The sequence below is a fragment of the Ambystoma mexicanum genome, chromosome 6p (genome assembly GCF_040938575.1).
Source record: "Ambystoma mexicanum isolate Mex_15411 chromosome 6p, UKY_AmexF1_1, whole genome shotgun sequence".
NCBI lineage: Eukaryota > Metazoa > Chordata > Amphibia > Caudata > Ambystomatidae > Ambystoma > Ambystoma mexicanum.
Window position 1 is genome coordinate 1,346,607,747 of NC_090935.1, and position 14,586 is coordinate 1,346,622,332.

Below are 14,586 nucleotides of genomic sequence, written 5' to 3' on the forward strand. Positions count from 1 at the left end.
TAGTGTGATGATCCTTCATATGGCATCACTTCTCCCCAGGGGAGAACCCCTTTCCATGAGGCTAGGGCGGTGAGGCTGTTAAGCAATAGTCCCCCTATGGGTGGTAGCATGTGGAAGGATCTCATGGAGAGGGACTCCTCTCCTGGGGATAAGGACACCATTGGGAGACATGGCCCCTTTAAGACCCAACCCTGTAGGCTGATGATAATGCTTGAATCTTATAGACATGAACCCACACCCGAAACTATGGGTTATTGTGAAACATCGAATCATCCAGATATAATAGGTAATGAGACAAAGAAGAGTTCGAGAACGTTACACTTGAGTGGTAAAACTGATAGACGCTCTGTTGTCAATGGAAGGGACTTTGCGCCAGGGTGGACCTTGCAGTATCAAGATGTCAGAAGCAATTGAGACGGGGAAGCGATCGAGAGAAAAAGAGAAGTTGAGATCAAGAGAGAGACAGAAGGTGAGAGTGAAACCGAAGCAGGAAGAGAGAGCGAAACAGAGAGAGAAGGAGAAGGAAGAGTTGAGAAGCTTGAGGTAGAGACGCAGAGGGTGTGGTACAAGAGAATGCACGCAGGCCGACAATGTATTGGCAATGGAGAAAGCAGAAAGGGAGAATGTAAAAGGCATCCTGCATGGAGGCAAAATGACAAACGTTATGCAGGTGAAACCTGGTGGCCCGCGGGGTGAGAATCAGGCTGAGCAAGAGGAGAAGTGGCACAACGTCCTGGCGAACCAGACATATATTGTTTTTAAGATGCCAAGAAAGTGCTGTACTAATCTACAGGGAACTGGTCCCATAGAAGGACAGAGGTTGGGTTGTGGTGGCGTCACCTGTAGTGGGTAGACCGAGTGGTCCGACAACTGCGCTGAAACTGCTAACCCTAGCCATTCACAAAACCACCTAAAAAGGCCTCGGAAGTATCCAGATTGATGGTGGCTGAATGATCCATACAGAAGGGATGGTCGAGTCCCTGGTCAGCATCCCAGCAGCCAGCTGTACTGAACCCTTGAGGCGAAGCCCCAACGAGAATGGAAAAGGGTTGTTGACCGTCACAAGATCCCAAGCCGAACCAGTGAAGCTTCTCGACACCAAGAACAGTTAGCGGGAGTGGTTAAAAGTCCAGAAAAGGATAGAGGGGCAATTGAGAGAACCCCAGAAGACACCAGTAACAGCAGGAGGGTATGAAGAACTGTTAGATGAACAAACAAATACAAAGACCATTGAAACCTGACTCTCGTTGAGATGTATTCGAGGGGTTACCTTCTGGAATTCAAGCGAAGAAACCAAAATCCTTCCTGGGGTTTTCGGAAGCATCACCAATGAGAACAGAGTTTTTAGAAGGACAATCGTTGACAGAGACGTAGAAGTCCTTATGTGCACGCCACATATTCATCTAGGGCTGGTCTACAGAGCCAAACCCAATCACCCTCTGTCAACAGACTGTTACACACTTATGATTGGTCAACACCAGATCCTGCCAAGAGTCTTGTCCTTCTCGTTCATGAACTTAACCAGACCTTTTTAAAATTAAAAAGCAAACGATTATCATTGTCAATGTCTTCTTGCTTGATAAGCCAGAAGAACAGAGTCCTTGAAACTGTAAACCGTGGAGAGGCAGAGAAAAGGCTCCACCATTTTGTAATATTGTTCCCAGTACAGTTCCACAGGAGTGTGGTGCTGAAGAGTCGAGAGGCATTCCGGACACATCTTTATCGTTCCAGTGGGGGAGGCACAAGAAATGTGCAGATAGATAAAACATTTAAAACCTCCATAAGGGACTTACAAATATTACTGCGAACCGTGAGAGACATTGGGGAGCCAGCTAAGAGAAGGAAGTCATTCTCCAAGCCCCACGAGAATCCTGTGTGATTACTTGATTTTTTGTTGGGTTAGGGGTAACCCATACCTTTATGGAAATGTTACTTTGAACAATCTGAAAGTCGTTTGGACCCACTACATCCAAGAGAAGGGAGTCATTTTGCTGTATTACAAACAGGAGCAGGAGTTTATTGTGTTTAGTTGTAGTGACAGGGACAGCATAGGAGCCTTTGTGACTGGGATGGTGCCTTTTCATTTGGACTTTCATGGACTTCCTGAAGACAACCCAAGTTTCTTTAGTTTAGGTAGGGAAATCCCATTAGAGTTATGGATGGCTAGGCTTGTTTTTCCTTTAATAAAGTTTTATAGCAACCAACATGGCCTCACTTGGTCAGTCTCTTCATTCCTTGTCGCCACAGTAGGTAGTAAGTCAATTTCTTTGAGTAGGTGAAGGAATGAATGATACCCAGCTGTAACTGGTAGATACATAGGGTGTCATGCGCCCATGTAGGCCTTTGTTTCTTTTGGTGATACCAGAGAAGGCACTTGGTGAGGCGAACTTTTCCAGAGTCCATGTGGTCGTTTTGGGCTACTCTGGATATGAGCGTGGGTAGCTTTGATGGCTGAGAGACCCGGTTTTGGCTTGTTGTAGGTTTTGCGAGGTAACACAGCACTGTGGTGCTGCTTCAGACCTCAATGCCCAGGAGAGTAAACGTGCGGCAGAACACACGCTTGCGGTTCTATCCTCAGTGCTCGTATGGCCCTGGTGGCAATGGTGTTTTAATCAAGCTTATTTCCTGGCACAGCAGCCCTGCTGGTAAATACTCTTATGTACCTGCCACTGTGCTGCCACCATCTCTTTCAGTGTAAAGGTGGCAGGGGAGACCTGGCATGGTTGGCAAGGTTTGGCCAAAGGGCTGGGACAGTGTTTGCACATGGGGAATCACAATGTCAGTGTACACTACAATCCTCCTCCCTGGTCAATTTCTGTGTTACAATGGCCCCAATGGGTGAGTAGGATGTGCAGGGTTCTCTCTCTACTCTAGTTTCCATGTTGGACATTTGGGTAGTATGAGGAACCTAGCCACCCATCTTTCCACAGGGATCCATGAACCATACCCGGACACATGACCAAACCCCTCATAAACACGTAGAAGTAAGGATCACTGGTGGGACAGTACTGTTGACTGGAACTTCTGAGAAACAGGAGCAAACGGAGTTGGATGAAACCCTAAAGTCGGGCTCTGAGAGCAGATGAGTCACCAGCAAGTGGCGATGTGGAGACAAGGAGCAAACAATTAGCAGGGCCCGGCTCTAGATACTATTTGTCCCTCCCTCCCGTGGCCGAGTGACTGCAGAATTGGAATAGGGGGTCAAGCAGGAGCGCTAACTATAAGGCCAGTAGGATGAGGCCAGACTGACATGAACATAGGAGGAGACTGGGTCAAAGGTCCTGAAAGGCATGAATCGAGGGATGGCAGGTCCAGAGAGGCAAGAAAGCATGTAGTGTAGTGTTTTAACAGAAGTCATTAGTGTTTTCCCTCTGCATAAAAGTGAGATCTACTTTTATTTCGGCCACTGATTGGTTAACTGTTAAAGGGCGATATTCAAATACAGTGACCAGGGTGCATATAAGGGCCTTGCAAACTGTGAGGAACAGCCTCACCAGGCTTCCCACAGGGGTCAATTCCTGTTTAACCTTCACCTGTGAGCATGACCACACCCATCACATGGCAATCTGGGGCGCCCCAGTGTCAGGACCATCAGTCAACAGGAATGTCTAGAAAATTGGAGCAAACAGAGCATGGCGGGAACCGTTAGGTCAGGCACCTGGGAGCGAATGGGCGATGAGCAAGTTGGTAGGGCTGTGAGACAAGAAGCATACAATTAGTGGGCGGTGCTCTGGCGCCTATTTGTTCCTCCTTAGCACAGCCCGGGAATGCAGCTTTTGCCTAGTTGGGCTGTCCGGTGGCTGGCACCCCTAACTATATGGCCAGTAGGGCCTGGTCAGGATGCCAGGAACCAAGGGGGAGACTAGATCCAAGGTCGGGAGGGTTAGAAACAAAGGGATGGCCAGGACGGAAGCCGGACCAGTTAGGCAAGGAAGAAGAAGCCAAGAGAGGGTATTTGCCTATGCGAGATGTGGAATCACCTGCACATGCACTCACATTCATGTATCTTGGAATGAAAGAAAGGTGCCTCCAATATTTGGAGGGGTAAGCCATGTGTGTCAGAAACAGCCAACATGAAGATACACCCGGAAACAGAAGAAGGGTGTGAAAGAGGACGATCATGTATGCCAGGAGCCATCGGCCACTGGGAGATACAAGGTGGCTGGCATAGGATGCAGAAGCAGTTTATGGAGGCATGCCTTGTGTGCCAGGAACGGCCACTACAGAAAAATGGCCAGCGGAGTGGAGAGGACACAACAGAGGCAGTGGAGTCAGACTGCATCTGCCAGGAGAGGTCTGTTGAGAGGAGACCACATAAGAGAAAGAGAGCAAACCCCCAAGGACTCGGGGAGCAGTATACTAGGAGGGAACCGGAAAAGGCTGTAGCGGAAGCACACAGGGCTCAAGCATGGAGATAAACCTGATGGTGTGGGCACGAGCATGTTGCAAGGCATGAGTGCTTGATTCATTGACTGTTAAAAAGTCGGTGCCCCGGGTTTCACCTATTGAGTCCTGTCATGCGGTTGGTCGCAGGCCTGTGCAGCGTCCTATAATCCTGACAGGTAGAAAGAATGGAAATGCATTTTGTGGCTGGGCAGGGAGGCAGGTGTCAATGTAAAAAGGTCACTGTAGGTGGCTGTTACAGCAGTAGCAGGACACTGACCATTTAGATTTCACCAGGTGAAATCTGCATGGACCCACATGATGGGAGGGCCATGTGAGAGGAAGGGGAGGGGGAACGAGGAAGGTAAGATGGATTTCTGAACTCTGTCCTGGAGGGGCAGAGGTTCAGAAGGCCAGCCTAGTTTCTTGGAACAGGGTAACCTCTGGACAAGCAAGACCAATCAGGGTAGCGATGGCGGCGGTCAAGACTAGGTCTCAAGAGGGGTGACAGTGACTGAAAGCCCGCAATGAGCACACAAAGCAAGGACACTTACAAATCACTCCAAGCAGGTGTTATATTAAAAATATAGACACATTTATTACAAGGCCTCTGTAACATTGCCCATAGTAAAGAATCATGGTAAAACTCAAGTAAACCAACACATCACAATCAGATACAATATACATACAATTACCAAAGGGTCTAAAGAGCTAGAAGCACGAAATATGCAGACCACCTAGATGGGGAGGAAAACAGGCAGTGCAAGTAATCGTTAGACCCAGTTCGCCTTCAGAGGCCACCTAACTAGAAGGAAGTCCGAGCCCTATGAAGAGTGGAGCCTTGTGCTCAAAGGTACCTGCACACGCTGGTGCCAACGGGCCATGGGAGTCTCTTCAAGGAAATCAGGCAGTTCAGAGCAGTGAACAAAGGAGGGTGAACAGATCTCCGCTACTCAAGCGCAGCTTCCACTTGTGGGCAGAAGCAGAGCGCGAGTGCGAAAAAGGCGTGCTGTTTAACAGAGCGAGGAAAAGCTACAGGCTACTGCAGGAGGGCGGCCGGTTCCTAGCGTTGCTACTCACCGGTCCCCGATGCAGGCAGACCCAGGCTTCTCCGCGTCAGTTTCAGTGCTGGCAGGTTCAGATACGAGCAGGGGACGTCTCGGCGTCGTGTAGATTCCCCAGCAGCAGAAGCTAGAGTTGAGGATGTCCCAAACGCAGTGAACCCGCACAGATTGTTACCACAGCAGGACAACGTAGTGGTGGTGTGTATTTCAGCCCAATGCACACTTCTCACTTCAGACCTGGGAATGCCAAGTGTACGAATCATGTGAGAGTGGCGGGGACTCGGAATACAACACAACCTGACGGCGGTAACAGAGCAAGACTCCTGTGTAGGCTGGTCAGTCCACTGGATGGCCCAGGGACGCTTCCGAAGGCTTACTTGCAGGAGATGATGAAGATGCCGAGAATAGTTGTTCCCACTATTCCAAAGGGTCGAAGTACCAGTACAGGCCTTCTCGTTCGATCAGAGGCAGAATGGTCTCACAGGGCGACAGCAGTGCAGAGGAGCAGTCCTTCAGCGGGTCACCAGCGATTCCTCGGTTCAGCCTCTTAGTTGCAGGATACTTGGCTCCTGTATCATTCATTCGTGAGTACTCAGGAGATCGACATGGTAGTGGTGTTTCCAGCCTCCTCTTATCCAGGGTTCCCTTCGTGCCAAAACGGAGAGGACCCAATGGGAGATCTGGTCACAAAACACTCACACCATACGTGGACCACTGTGGTCCCAGGCATTCAAGACACACTAGACTCTCTGGCACCCAGGATGTGTATTGGGACCAGACATCCCAGCCCACATCCTGGAGGCCCACACAAGGCCTGTAGAAGCCAGCAAAAGCATCTGTGTTTCGCGGGAAAGTACATGCCCAAATAAGGAAGGCCCCGGGTCGGCTCGACCTAGGGAAGGTGAAGGGGGCAAGACGGTCAGCGGGCAGGACAAAGAGCCTCGTGGTCTGGCCATTTTGGAAGCCAGGCCACCATTTTGGGCTAAGCGCGAGAAACGCGCTTAAACAGCCAAAAGGAGCTCAAAACACAAAGAAACGATCGCTGCCACCAGTTCCGTCTGTGATTCACTTGCAACATTCGTTAACAATCCAAAGAGAGTGTCTAGGGCCTGTAGAGTGACTAGAGACCCAAGAGAGCAGTAACTTAGTTTACAGTGCCCTCTTGTGTCATGTTGCGCGAAAGCTGCAACATGAGAAAAGAACTACGGAAAACAACGTTTCCCGGTACTGATTGTCTTAAGGGCATGTCATTTTCCCCGTAAGAATGGAGCGAAAACCCAGAGGTGTGCGGCAGAAGGCTGCACTTCTCTGGCAAAGTCTAGATCAGGGTGTAAAACAACAGCAAAAAGTTTAGGGGTTGCCACATGGAAGGAAAATTACCTACAATTTAGAAATCTTTCCTAACAGAAGGCAGCAGAAAGAGAAGAGATGTGAAGGAGGCAGAGGTGTACGAGAATAAAGGAGATATATAAACCGGCCCTGCTTGTGTGGTGTCGATTTTTTCAACCCACATCAGCATAACAGTGGCCAGGAATGAAGAGCACAAGATCTTAAAAACACATCCCATGTGGGACGCCTCCTATGCTATGGTAAAAACAAACCCTCAATTCATGTTTCTGCCCTCTGGTGAATGTTCATTATGAGAGATTGATTCTAGCTGAGACAACCACAAAAGGACAGACTTGAATCTCTGGACCTGTATCATGTGAGACTGAGGCTGTTGGCGCTTTCGTGACCTTGCGTAACGAATAGGAGGTACAACCTATCCGGGGTGTTGCTTGGGTAGATTATGCAGACAGATACTGTGCGAATCAGGGATAATGTCACAGAGGATAAGAGAGCTGGGTCAGTCACACACACTTGATGAGACAAGAGCTGGACACATGGAAGAAGCCCTAGCAATAGCATTTTGTTTTCTATATTAGACTTTACTTTTGTGATGCTTTTACAACAAGCAATCTTACTCTTGAATTGAGATGTTATATACTGCACTCTTGCACTTTAAATCTGCCGGTTGCAGTGACCATGTCCCATCAGTCTCAGGCCCTTGTAGTCCCAGTGTCCTGGTCATGTGACCTAGTCCTTCCTCTTCCTGTGTTCCTCCTCTTCTTTCCTGCTCTCCACAGATATGTACCTCTTTATTGTAGCTGCGTAATGTACCTAGCTTAAATGATTTATTGGAAACGTTATATGGACTAGAATGTTGTAAGATTATAAGTGATTAGAAGGAATGATATTTATAGCCGCGCAGCGTGCTAACTTAGTAGCAGGCTAACATAGTAAGAGGACCCAGCAGCCCTGTGCCGCACTACTCGCCACCTCAGGGGCTCGCCGGCAACCTCTTACACAAGTCACACGCATTGCATCAGTCACCGCGGCTAAAAGCAAGCAACCCCCACCCTCGTGGGGGAGGAGCAATTTGCTGCGAGCGGGAAGATTCCCCCTCCGAGAGCAGAGAGAGCGGCTCCCAGCCTCGCGGGGGCATGGCCTCCAACAGGAAGCCGGGTGAGCCTATTGAAGAGCACGGAGCCCCCACCGTCGGGTAGGAGGGGCCAGAGCGCGAGCGCTCATTGCATGTCCGTTAGAGGAACTGGTATCAGTACGGGATGCTCCATATATTTCAAGCACAAGCTTCTTCACGCTCATGGAGTGAAATGAATTAACATAAACACATGTTGGGCAGCAGAGAGCATTATTAAGCACCCAGAGATCTCTCTTGGCAGCCTTACATATCCAGAACTGCTGTGCAGACAGGGTGCCGCCTCATACAAGCAGCAAGTGAGTCAGTGGACGCGCCACTACACCTGGAAAGGTATTGACACGGCACATAACAGCACTGAATTATGTCAAATTTTGAGTGGAGTGAAGAGGAGCAGGAGGCAGTCTTCTCAGAAGACCTAGCCTATAGTTTTAAGGAAGTGCTGGGGGACTCACTCATTGAGGCAGTGGCTCAAGGGGTCAGACCCCTTCAAGACAGACTAGAGACAATCAAGTTGTTTCTGTGCCAGAAGGATAAAAGCACCATACCGAAGTCAAGCATGTCCACAAGGGCCATGCCAATGGACCCTCAGGGGTGTATGAAGGCCCGGAAGAGCAAGAACTCTTCTGACCCCCCGGGCCAGACAGAAGGGGCGGGTTCTACAACCCTAGAGACTACCAACGCTTTCAATAGATTGTGGGAAGCTTTCCTGAAGAAGTCAGAGGTGCCGAGCTTCGAGACCCACTACCCAGGGGAGGATAATATGGGCGATATGGAAGAAGGTTTCCCAGAAGAGGAACCTATAGAGTCTCCGACCTCCGCACAGGAAGCCGATAACGAAGGGGATGAGGGAAGTCTGCCTGCGTCAAAGAAAAAGCTGAGAAAGCTCAATAATCTAGAAGGGAAGGAGACTTCAGACATGTTTCACCCAGAGGGCATCCGGAATCCGAAATCTTCAGAATGGGTTCCATCCCTGAGGGTCTCGAAATACATGACCCAAGACTGTGGAAGGCGCTGGAGAAAGAAGTAAGGCAGAAAATGAGGGCAGAGTGCCCAAAGCCAGAACTGCCGGGCAAAGTGGCAGAAGCTCTGGAGCTGGATCCGAAGATGTTGGCATTCGTGTGCAAGTCCAACAGAGACCCCAGGAAGGGGATCGATCACTCATGGCAAAGTTGTCAGGAAAAAGTCCTAGATTTAGCTGGGCCACTGGCAAAATCATGGACTTAGCCGAGCAAGCGAAAGACACAGGAGAGAAGGTAGACCCAGGAGTACTGGCGAACTGGGTGCAGAGAGGAGTATGCCTCTTAGGAAACACCAACTGTGCTATATCATCCGAGCGCAGAAGAGGGCTTCTGCTCAAGATAGACCCTAAAATAGGGGATTTATCATCATATGAAGCGGGCGAAGCGGCTCAAGGGCTGTTGTTCGGAGAGACCTTCAGCAAGGAAATGGGGAGTTTCGTGGGAACCTATACCTCCCTAGAGAAGGCTAAGGCCTCCATAAAGAAAATCTTCCCCGGAAGAGTTTTTGGCGGGACCGGTCAGTACAGAGGCCGAGCGACCGGTCGCTACCAGACATCCAGAAGGCCTGAAGCCAAAAGAGCCCAATACTGGGAAAACAGTCAGCGAGACACATTCTTCCCGCCAAGAAGCCGTTTCCCTAGGAAGGTCAAGGAAGCAGAGGTCAAGGAACAGGACAAAACTTCCCCGCAGGTGAGAGTTTTCGCATATCCACCAGTAGGGGGGAGGACAGCGAAATTCTGGGAGAACTGGCCTGTGCTTTCCAGCGACGCTTGGGTTTTGCAGACAGCCAAAGGGTTGTGCATAGAGTTTACAGAGACCCCTACCCAGTACCAAGCCCCCCGCCCACTAGTCTCAGCACTGGCAGAGAAGGACTTGTTGAACGCAGAGCTGCGGAGTCTAGCGGAAAAGCGAGCAATCGAACCGTGCAATGCACAGCCGAGATTCGTAAACAATATGTTCCTGGTTCACAGGAAAGACAAGGTGAGACCAGTAATATATTTGAAAGACATGAACAGCTGGGTGGTCTACAACCATTTCAAAATGGAGGGTACCCACCAGCTCAGGGACACGCTCAGACAGGTCGACTGGCTAGCGAGGATAGATCTGGAAGATGCCCATCTTAAAATACCAGTGCAAAAAGAGTACTGCCTCTTCCTAGCGTTCCACTGGGACGGGGAATTATGGCCATTTGCGATGATGCTGCTTGGACTAGCATCAGCACCTTAGGCGTTCATGAAACTCATGAAGCCCATAGCCGCAGCGATCAGGTAGAAAGGGATCCAAATTATTATCTACCTAGACGATATTCTCCTGATGGCAAGCAGCAGAGACACTCTGCAATACCAGACAAACTGGGTAGTGAACCTATTGGCTTCCCTCGGGTTCCTAGTGAATCGCGAGAAGTCGGAACAGAGACCAGCGAAGAGGATAGAGTCTCTAGGGTTCGTCATAGACACCAAGACAGCAACTCTGGAGCTGCCGAACAGGAAGATAAGGGATATAAAAAGAGAGATAAGGAATTGTCTCAGCAGAACCGTTATCTCGCTGCGAACGATAGCACGAGTGGTAGGCTTGCTAGCAGCATCGATACAAGCGATATTCCCAGGACTGCACTGCATTACCGAGCACTTCAGCGGCTGAAGATAAGACACCTTCAACAGGGCTTGAGCTACCATCAGCTAGTGCCACTAGATCGAGAGTCCAGGACAGAGCTGGAATGGTGGTTACAGAACATGGAAGCATGGAACTGGAGAGCCACCTTTGGCGACCGACCTGACATAGTAATAGAGTCAGACGCCAGCAGAGCGGGCTGGGGAGCCCTTTGCGGGGAGCTCCATATAGGGGGCAAGTGGAGAGCGGAGGAACTAAAACTGCACATCAACTGTCTAGAGCTATTAGCCGGATCATTTGAGATCAAGACTTTCACCAGGAACAGAGTAAATTCATGTATTCTGCTGAAAATTGACAACATTTCAGCAGTCAGGTACATCAATCATTTAGGAGGGACGAAATCCAAGTTATTAGCGGAGATAGCCATGGATTTCTGGCACGCCTGCCTAGAGTCAGGGACCTCAGTAGTGGCCGAATATCTTCCTGGCTCGCTGAATGTAGTAGCAGACTGGAACTCCAGGCATTTAGCAGACTCCACGACTGGATGCTGGACATAGAGATCTCTCGACAGATAGAAGGGATCTGGGGACCAGTTCACACAGATCTGTTTGTGTGCAGACTGAACGCGCAGAAGAAACGATTTTTCAGCTGGAGGCTGGACCCAGCATCAGATGGAGTAGATGCCTTTCTGCAAGATTGGAGAGGAGAGATGCTATACGCTTGCCCACCTTTCATGATGATGAGCAGAGTGCTGACAAAAGTGCACAGAGAAGCAGCGACTCTGATAGTGGTAGCTCCGATATGGAAATCGCAAGTATGGTTTCTGGCGCTCATGGAGCTAGTGACAGATTACCTGAGAATCCTACCGATAGGAAAGAACCTTCTCACAGACCCAGCTGGGTCGTTTCACCCTCTGAGAGTGAAGGGGATTCTCCATCTGATGGCGTGCAAGATAGCAGGAGATGCTGGAACCTCCTGGTAATTTCGGCGCAGGCTGTGAGCCTCATCACTGAGTCATGGGCACCCTCAACTAGAAGGAGCTACGACACAGCGTGGAACAGATGGTCGAGATGGTGCAAAAGGAGAGGTTTTCATCCTGTTTCTGCCCCTCTATTAGAAATACTGAACTTTTTAGCAGAAATTCTGCAAGATGGCAAAGCCTATAGAACTATAGGAGTGTAAAGATCCGCAATATCAGTGGGTCAGACGCCCATATAGGGAGTGCCGGTAGGAGAGAATGTGGCTGTGATCCGACTTCTAAAAGTAATAAGGTTTAGGAAGCCACCACAACCAAAGTACGATTCTCTATGAGACGTAGCAGTCCTATTAAAACTGCTAGCAGAATGGCCCACTAACAGATAGATACCTGTCGTTAGATCGACTATCTGGAAAATTAGCAATGCTATTATGTATGGTATCATGTAGGAGAGTAGCAGACGTCAGGGCGCTAGAAGTAGATAGGAAGGTATATGGACCAGACGGAGTGACCTTCAATCTGGCCAGAAGAACAAAGATGGACTCTTCCATGATAACTTACCCCTACATGTAGAAGCATACAAAGTGGTGTGTGCCAGCATGTATAAAAGAATACGAGAGTAGAACAGCGGAGCTGAGACCGATGGGGACGACCCAATTGCTAATAGCGCACAGGAAACCGCATAAGGGCGTAGCAACAGCCACCATAGCGAGATGGGTCAGAGAGATCATGAGCCTTGCAGGAATATATATGACTAAATTTGGAGCACATTCGGTTAGGGGCGCAATGGCTTCGAAGGCACTGGGGCAAGGCGCGACTTTGCAAGATATTCTGAAAGCAGCTGATTGGGCTAGTGATACCACGTTTAGAACGTTTTATTTTAGACCAGTCAATACTATTAGAGAAGCCGTGGTAAGAAGCTTTGAACAAGCATAATGCTTACCTCCGTCTTGACATAGAATGAAGATTCCCCCTGCTAATAGCTCAGGGAGTTCTTGATTCTATTAAAGACAAGGAGGCGAGCATTACTTTCCCACCCTAGATACACGGGAGATTTAAAGTAGTGATGGGTAGATTGCTGTGATGTATTTCAAAGCGACTTACATGAATTTCTCCCAGAATAGGGTGTGTATCCACCGCCCTAACATGTACTGTTGTTTCTGACATTAGGAGATGAGCAGAAGAACGGCTGAAATGGCCCTGGAAGTGAGCGGGCTGCGTGGAACGAAACCGCAAGTTGGAATGCGAGAGATCGACTCGACAGAGAGCTCAAAGTTCAGAGACTATGTTGATCTGGTTGGCACTTCAGTTTTCGATTAGATTGCAGTTGGAAGCAGTCAAGAAGATGAGGAACACAGGAAGAAGAAAGACTAGGTCACATGACCAGGTCACTGGGACTACAAGGGCCTGAGACTGATGGGACATGGAGTTTTTTTGATTAAAATAAGTTGACATTTCTGTTATTTGTTGAAACTGTTGGAGAGTAGAATAAAGAGAAGATGAAGCATAATGCTCGCCTCCTTGCCTTTAATAGAATCAAGATCTCCCTGCGCTATTAGCAGGGGGAATCTTCATTGTCTACTGAAATGATCAAGGTAGGTATCTTCAATGTGATGTCCACTGCAAGGTACATAAGGCATGTCACCTCTCCTCTGGCACTGAGCTGTCTCATAACCATTTCAAGCCTTTCCGCTTTTAATTTGACTTCTAAATGTACTTTGACTAACTGTAGCTGAGCTGTCAAGTACTATACTTAAATTAAGCAGTTTATTTTGACATAGGGCTTATATCTACTCGTTTGATAGAAAACTGGCTTATACATGACTGTACTTCGATGCTTCATCAATTAGTGTCACTTTAGTATAACATCCTTATTTGCAGAGAGAAAGACAGCGGTGGAGGCCTAGTGATTATATTTTCTAACTAGGTTGAGTGAAGGCTTTCACCACACACCTCGCTACCCAATTATGAAAACATTTTGAGTATGTTACCATCTCACAATTAACTATGCAATATCTGCTGCTTCTCTTATGCCCACCAAACAGCAACACTCAGTTCCCAGTGAATCTTAGCAACTCTGCATCCCAGCTCCTTTAGGAGTGTAAACATTTGATTATCCTTGGGGATCTCTGGATGGAGCGAGATACCAGTGGGGCATCTAATTCATTAGTCACCTTTTTAGAGGGCTTACACCTGGAACAATTAATGAAAGACCCTACACAGATTACTGGGCATGTAAAGAGCATCTCACAAATAACTGATGACTCCACTCAACCCTTTCTCCACCTCCCCTGCTCCACTTGTGATGATTCCAATTGAGTCATCACAGACCCCCCAGCAGTAACCTCCTGCCATGTGGCCAGGGGATGGCAGCCGCTACTTGATCCTGACCCTGGGGGCGGCTATATGAGGGAGGATCACATGGGAGGAGACAGCCACCAAGAAGATGTCATAGCTTCATTGGATGAAGTGCGTTATACCCATTTTTCCACATGGAAGACCCCATGTTGCCGAATGCCATAATGGCCTATTGTCATGCAACTGTTCCCCCTATAGAGAAAATAAAAAAAGCTTTTCCCAATGCCTTTTAGGCCAAACTCCCATACATAACCTAATGAGTAAAAGCTCCAAGAAAACCCTTTTCAGTTCTAGTTTTCCTTCATGTAGAACTGATCTTCCATGTGGAATCATTGAGAAAGACTCTCTAAGTATTATGTATCAGAAACCATCATTGGACTTCAATACCCACAACCTCCTAAGTCATCAGGTAATATCAGCAGACTTCAATTCCCACAACCACCTATGTACTGAGACAGGAGGATGAAGGAAATGAAACAGGGTGTCAAGCTGAGCGTGCTAGTTGCTGGGTGAAAACAAAGCATGGGACCTTTAAAAATGGTAACCGTGCTTTGAGAGGGAACTCGAGAGAAGATGTGACATCTCCATTGAAGGCGGACAGAAGCTGGAGACACGAGCCGGTGTGTGGAAGCTGGAGGCTCGAGCTGGTGTGGGAAGCTGGAGGCACGAGCTAGTTTGAGGAAGCTGGAGACA